This window comes from Branchiostoma lanceolatum, chromosome 1 (genome assembly GCF_035083965.1).
Source record: "Branchiostoma lanceolatum isolate klBraLanc5 chromosome 1, klBraLanc5.hap2, whole genome shotgun sequence".
Classification (NCBI taxonomy): domain Eukaryota; kingdom Metazoa; phylum Chordata; class Leptocardii; order Amphioxiformes; family Branchiostomatidae; genus Branchiostoma; species Branchiostoma lanceolatum.
In genome coordinates, this window is record NC_089722.1 from 28,656,255 (window position 1) to 28,663,607 (window position 7,353).

Consider the following 7,353-nt stretch of genomic DNA (forward strand, 5'->3'; position numbering starts at 1 on the left):
ACCGATATACCCCGATGTTGTGCCCTTGGGAAAGGCACTTTACACGACTTTCCTCACTTCACTATGGTGAAAATTACTACCTAGCTTCGGTAAGGGACGTCCCTCGGATATGACGTTAAATGGAGGTCCCGTGTTTGAGGAGAGCCACACCTCGAGCACGTTTAAGAACCCACCGCGCTTATCGAAAAGAGTGTGGGTCCTTCCCGGTGTGAGTGGTTCAAAACCTACAGTCGCACATGAGGCAATTGTCATATTGAGGTCACCTGAGTTAGCGCCGAATGGCAGCCACTCCAGACCCTTGCGATCAAGGCCCGCCTCGCAATTCAGCCCTTGGCTGCGAAGAGAGAGTAGTAGACCTACACGATAAGAAGAAGAATACCCCAGTCAGTAACCAGAATTGATTGTCAGCAGAACTCAGTCCAGCAGCGACGATTTCAAATTAATAATTTCCGTGGGCGCCTGCACTGTCGACCATTGAATTCATTCTAACACCAGGATGGATTAAACACTAATTCCAATGCATATTCTAATCTTCATAACGAGTACACCATGGTAAATTAAAGGTAGATGCAGTAGAACGCGCGCCCACGGTATCATCATCTGTCGACCCTTGCGGTTGGAGTCAGGCTCTGCACTACTTGTTACCATACAACGTGTTTCTGTCCGCTTTGGCTGTACTCAGATTTACATCGATATCTAACCAATCATGACTGTTGTCTGTTCCCTCAGTTGAAGCTACACCATGAAGCTGTTCGTCTGCATGCTGCTTGTGACGATGGTTGTCGCCGCAATGCTGATTGACGACTCCGAGGCTGCAACCCGGAGGAGGCGCAGCCGTCGGAGGCGCAGCATTGCGATGCGCAGCTATCTCACGGAAGATCAAGGCCTGATCATGAGGGAGGTTGTGGAAGAGGCGAGGTCGGTCCTTGATGACCTGGCTGACGAGACTGAAGAGCTGAACGCACGGGAGCAGGAGGATCTGGAGGAGGATGACTGTACGAAATTCCACTTATTTTGCTATTTTCTATCTTGTAAGGCTTTAGTATGTACAGTGTTACTTTGCTCGTCCCATATAAATCTACGTTCGTCGATAAAAATCTACCTTCATTGATTTACCGTCAGGCCATGTTAATTTGATGAATATATAGATGACATCCGCGGGCTTCAATTTTCGTCCGTTTCCAAAAAACAAAAGGTTTTCAACCATACTGTAAATCGTACAAAACAGCTGCAAAATAAAAATAAAAACTTGCTGTAAATTGCGAAACAAATGGTTCGGAAAACGGATACTAAATTTTCTACAATGCCAAAATCAATCACAGAAGCAGATGTGGAAGAGGAAAAATGAAGAATCTGCTATTAGGTATACCATACTGTTACTTTTGTCCATCTTTCCTGACCATGTAGATTTCATTGTGAAGGCAATTTTTTTGCCAAACTTGTATTTTCATTCGCACGCTAGCATCAATTTTGGGGTCCCAGGAAAATGTCATCCATATAGTTGAATCGATATGGCCTCGCCGCAAATGAGGGTGTGAGCTTGAATAAAGTTCCACACGGGAACTATACGCTGGTATAGCCTCTTTTCTGAAGATGTGGCATGAGTGTGTACGGTTGGCTTGAGGTTGTCCTTACCATTTGCCGACATGGCCTCACCGTAAATGATACGGTTTTTTTTAGCTTGGCAAGTATCAACAGAGTAAGAAGTTGATGAAGAGACAGAGTTTGTTGTGTGTTATGCTTAAATATTTGTCAAAAGAGTAAGGGGTTTTTGGACCTTGTACATGCGTCGCTGCAATTTGAGGCCTGTTAGAAGGCACATATTCTTTCTACCTGAGTCATCAATTTTTGCACTTTTTTTCTCGACATACATGTAAGTGGATTTGAATCTTCACTTTGATATCTAAGTGTATATCAATAGGAAATGTTTTTGTTAGATTAAAGTTGTTAAAGTAAGTACAACAAATCCGCAGATAGGAAGTTGCTTCTGCATGTAGTAAGATTTTATTTCTGGCCTCACATTAGGATGAGATAGTAGTTGTTTCATTTTTATTTTCATGTTGCTAAAAGTGATGTCATTATTTACAGACGCCCGGAAGCGACGCTAGCTCCTGTCACCTGAGCCCACAGGACGACCTGGAGACCCGAGTTTTTGGTGGCGTCAAGAGGCCAGGATTAAACATTAGGTTGATGAATACAAATCGTGAAAATGCAGTCTTGTAATGATCCTTATCCATAATGAGTTCCTTTTGGCCTTCATATCCAGTTCTCGTTCTGCAGTGTAACTTACTTCTTGTAATTTGCGATATCGCCTGCATTATACAAGAGACCAGTACAATATCAACATCTTGGAGAAAAAAATTACGTCAATGTCTAACACTAACAATGGACACAACCCTTACAAGACCCGAACTTTGAAGGTGATAACAAGAATACTGTGTACACGGTGATCATTCAATAAAACCTACAGGAGAAAATATCTTGACTGATTTGTTTTTAATTACATTAGTGAACAACATAGACAACCTTTCGACAGGACGAGCCAAGATTGTGCGAGAGCAGCAAAATACGTTGTTACAAGCTGCTTAGCTAGCATGAATAAAGACAAAAAATATGAAATGCCGAAAAAAAGTACATATGTGTCTAAAATCCATATCATATATGGTTTTCTATTCTGGTCAAAACTCAACTACGAAGTGATTCAGCCAACTATTACGTAGTTTGCCATGGCACGCATACCTGGGCGAAAAACGACGGGATTCACACAAGTGGTTCACACAATTCGACTTTACTTACAACTACTACATACTTTAAAGCAACTTCGACGCAGTTCACAACCTCCTTTGACACGACTTAATCTACCGCTCCAGCTATCCATTACTAAGAAACTGACCATCCAATACCGGAGGCAAACTACGCTGATATATAAGCCACCATAACAGCCGGAGCTGATGATAGCTAGAGCTACTGTTTTGACCAATATGGATGAATAAAACCTAAATTTTCCCATTTTCATATGAAATGAACCACAACGATAACCACCTTTCTGGTTTTCTATTCCGGGTAAAAACTAAAATACGTCGTATTTCAGCCAAACACGACGTATTTCGGGTACAAAATAGGTATAAAAGCTGCTTATCTAAATTATACAAACGTAATATTGTTTATAATTAGTGACGGGTTTGACGGGTTTGACTCTTTTGTAAGCAATGGAAGACGTAATGACGCACCTTTTCTATAATTTGTGGGTTTTTGGTAGTTAGAAGAAGAATAGTCTTTTCTTTGTCTGTAAGCTTGGAGAAATTCGGATAGATTTTAGTGGTCTGAATAGACAACTCATTGCGCGCGGGATAACAAAGATATAAGAGATCGGCTGCCAAGAGAAACCGGATGCCAACCCTATCCCCTACTAGGCCTTCCCCGGCCAAAATGGGTTATCGTCTCGCATCGCGCGCGACGGGTCTGGTATCCAGGCTAGTTTGTCATTGACAAGTTGCACCACGTTATTCACGCACAATGCATAGCCAAAGACCGTGGACTGTTGGGTTCGACATTGACCACTCCTGGTGCCGAACTTCACTAACAGGGATAATGTGTATACATGTATTTTGGGAAATTTAACCTGGGTACTAGTGTGTGAAACAGCCACCGTGGGTACTAAACAGCTAAATAAATATGACGTTTGCCCTTTTGGTATCTTTATGTAACCATGCCCTACTTTGACAAGAGGCAAACAAATGGATTATGATGATAGTTGGATCAAAAAAACTTTTATTTTCTCACCAGATGGACAGGTGCAGTCTGCTGACAACGACTGCTTTTCTGTCATTCAAAATAACCCTATCCCACTAGACCAGCCAGATTTGGTCGAATTACAAATGATACAATCGTTGTTTCAAAGAGTTAACAGACTTCCTCGCCTCACTTTGAGTAGTTTTATTCTTCATTCTGCCGCCATGCAGTCAATGGATCAATTCAAAAGCAGGCACGCTGGACATTACATTTAGTGTAAAAAGTAATGCAATGTCCATAGCAGAACTAGAGTATCCAAAGTCTGTAATTATTTTGCTTTTCTGGGTTTGCCCTGTGGCTGATGGATATGATTTGGCTGTTCATAATCATCCATTTGGAACAAGCATATCCTAAGGCACATTCCAATGTAATGACTAGACGTCTTGTCTTCCTTTTGTGTACCTATGGCCGTCCCAATTTTCTACTGCCCCCTTTTCTATCAATCCAGAATGTAAAATCATTATGCTCCACATGTCCTTTTTTCAAAAGTTTTAATCAAATCCAATTACGGACGTGGAGTTCTCCGTTAAAAGTGGTCAATTTCATGGCCGTGAAGTTAATAATCCACGGTCTGTGGAAATAGCTTGTACTCTCATGTATCTTTTGTCAACGGACGTGCAATCGGCTATGACGTATTACTTTATGCATTTGTCATTTTATTCAAAGACAAAGTTAAACTTTGGGAATGCGGAAATGGAGAAATAGAGGAGAAAGTTTACACTGATGGCACATTTTCGAGGACTGAACATTTGAAGTCATTATATTGGAATCTGCCCTAGGCTTGGTTCACACAGATGGCAAAGGGTACACATTTTCAGGCACTAAACATTTTAAGTGGTTGAATAAATCACTATAGATACAGCCTACTGTTGTACCAACCAAACAATTATGTATCATCTGCATAATTTCGGTGTGAAAGAGTATTTAGCTTGCCGTCCGGCCCCACTTTTTATCACTTCATTCCGACATCTTCAGACGGAAGACTAATCGTGACCTGACAAGTCAGAAACCTACTGATAGGAAGGTACCAAGTCAATTTTATTGTATCTGCACCGTCTATTGATGCCTATACATGTGTTGGAAACATATGAGAATCGCTCTTGATTTAGGTTTTGTTACAACGCTATCAGTGTATTGTTCTTTATTGTAGCTTGAAGCGGGTCTAATTCAATTCCAGTTCGCGCACAAAGTCACTCGTCTGCAAAAAGGGGAAGTGCTGGTTAGAAGTTAGACGTTATATTTCAGCATCATTGTCCAGCTTTCCCCCAGACCGCAGATTGTTCATTCCACCGCCGAGGTATTGACCATATGAATCCGAGCTACAGTCAAACCCGGCCTGCCAATCACCCGGCGCAGCCACCACCTCTAGTCACAAGCCACATCAAAACAGTCCCGTCCAGTTTTACATAGTTAAAACCCGCTGGAAGCAACCGCCTGTCTTATTTACCCAACCTGCAACCATCTTTTGCGGTCCCCGAGGAGCATTAATTGTGGCATCGTGTGGTGCAATCGGTAGGGTGTTTCGCCCACAACCGAGAGGTCCCGGGTTCTCAACCACCGATATACCCCGATGTTGTGCCCTTGGGAAAGGCACTTTACACGACTTTCCTCACTTCACTATGGTGAAAATTACTACCTAGCTTCGGTAAGGGACGTCCCTCGGATTTGACGTTAAATGGAGGTCCCGTGTTTGAGGAGAGCCACACCTCGAGCACGTTTAAGAACCCACCGCGCTTATCGAAAAGAGTGTGGGTCCTTCCCGGTGTGAGTGGTTCAAAACCTACAGTCGCACATGAGGCAATTGTCATATTGAGGTCACCTGAGTTAGCGCCGAATGGCAGCCATTCCAGACCCTTGCGATCAAGGCCCGCCTCGCAATTCAGCCCTTGGCTGCGAAGAGAGAGTAGTCGACCTACACGATAAGAAGAAGAATACCCCAGTCAGTAACCAGAATTGATTGTCAGCAGAACTCAGTCCAGCAGCGACGATTTCAAATTGATAATTTCCGTGGGCGCCTGCACTGTCGACCATTGAATTCATTCTAACACCAGGATTAAACACTAATTCCAATGCATATTCTAATCTTCATAACGAGTACACCATGGTAAATTAAAGGTAGATGCAGTAGAACGCGCGCCCACGGTATCATCATCTGTCGACCCTTGCGGTTGGAGTCAGGCTCTGCACTACTTGTTACCATACAACGTGTTTCTGTCCGCTTTGGCTGTACTCAGATTTACATCGATATCTAACCAATCATGACTGTTGTCTGTTCCCTCAGTTGAAGCTACACCATGAAGCTGTTCGTCTGCATGCTGCTTGTGACGATGGTTGTCGCCGCAATGCTGATTGACGACTCCGAGGCTGGAACCCGGAGGAGGCGCAGCCGTCGGAGGCGAAGCATTCCGAGGCGCAGCTATCTCACGGAAGATCAAGGCCTGATCATGAGGGAGGTTGTGGAAGAGGCGAGGTCGGTCCTTGATGACCTGGCTGACGAGACTGAAGAGCTGGACGCACGGGAGCTGGAGGATCTGGAGGAGGATGACTGTACGAAATTCCACTTATTTTGCTATTTTCTATTCTCCAAGCAGAGGTTTTGGTCGGGTGGGGTAGTAGTGGCCGGGGGGTTTTACGTTGGCCTCCCTTAACGTTACGGGAGGCCAACGTAAAAAAACCCGGCCACTGCTACCCCACCCGACCAAAACCCCTGCTTGGAGAATAGCTATTTTATATTTGTAAGGCTTTAGTATGTACACTGTTACTTTGTTCGTCCCATATAAATCTACTTTCGTCGATAAAAATCTAGCTTCATTGATTTACCGTAAGGCCATGTTGATTTGATTATATAGATGACACCCGCGGGCTTCAATTTTCGTTCGTTTCCAAAATACAAAAGGTTTTCAACCATACTATAAATCGTACAAAACATCAGCAAAATAAAAATAATATTTGCTGTAAATTGCGAAACAAATGGTTCGGAAAACGGATACTAAATTTTCTACAATGCCAAAAATCAATCACAGAAGCAGATGTGGAAGAAGAAAAATAAAGAATCTGTTATTAGGTATACCATACTCTTACTTTTGTCCATCTTTCCTGACCATGTAGATTTCATTGTGAAGGTAATTTTTTTGCCAAACTTGTATTTTTATTCGCACGCTAGCATCAATTTTGGGGTCCCAGGAAGATGTCATCCATATAATTAAATCGACATGGCCTCACCGTAAATACTATGGAGAAATGGTCCACATTTTTTAGCTTGGCTGTTAAAAGTATGAACAGAGTAAGGAGTTCATAAAGAGACCGAGTATGTCTCGAAAGATCCCCAAAGTAGCCAACCCTTTTGCTTTGTGTAATCTTGAAATATTTGTCAAAAGAATAAGGAGTTATTGAACCTTGTACATGCAATTTGAGGCCAGTTGGAAGGCACATATTCTTTCTACCTGAGTCATTTATATATGCACTTTTTTTCTCGACATAAATGTAAGTGGATGTAAATCTTCACTTTGATATCTTAGTGTATATCAATAGGAATTTCTTTTTAGATTTAAAGTTGTTAAA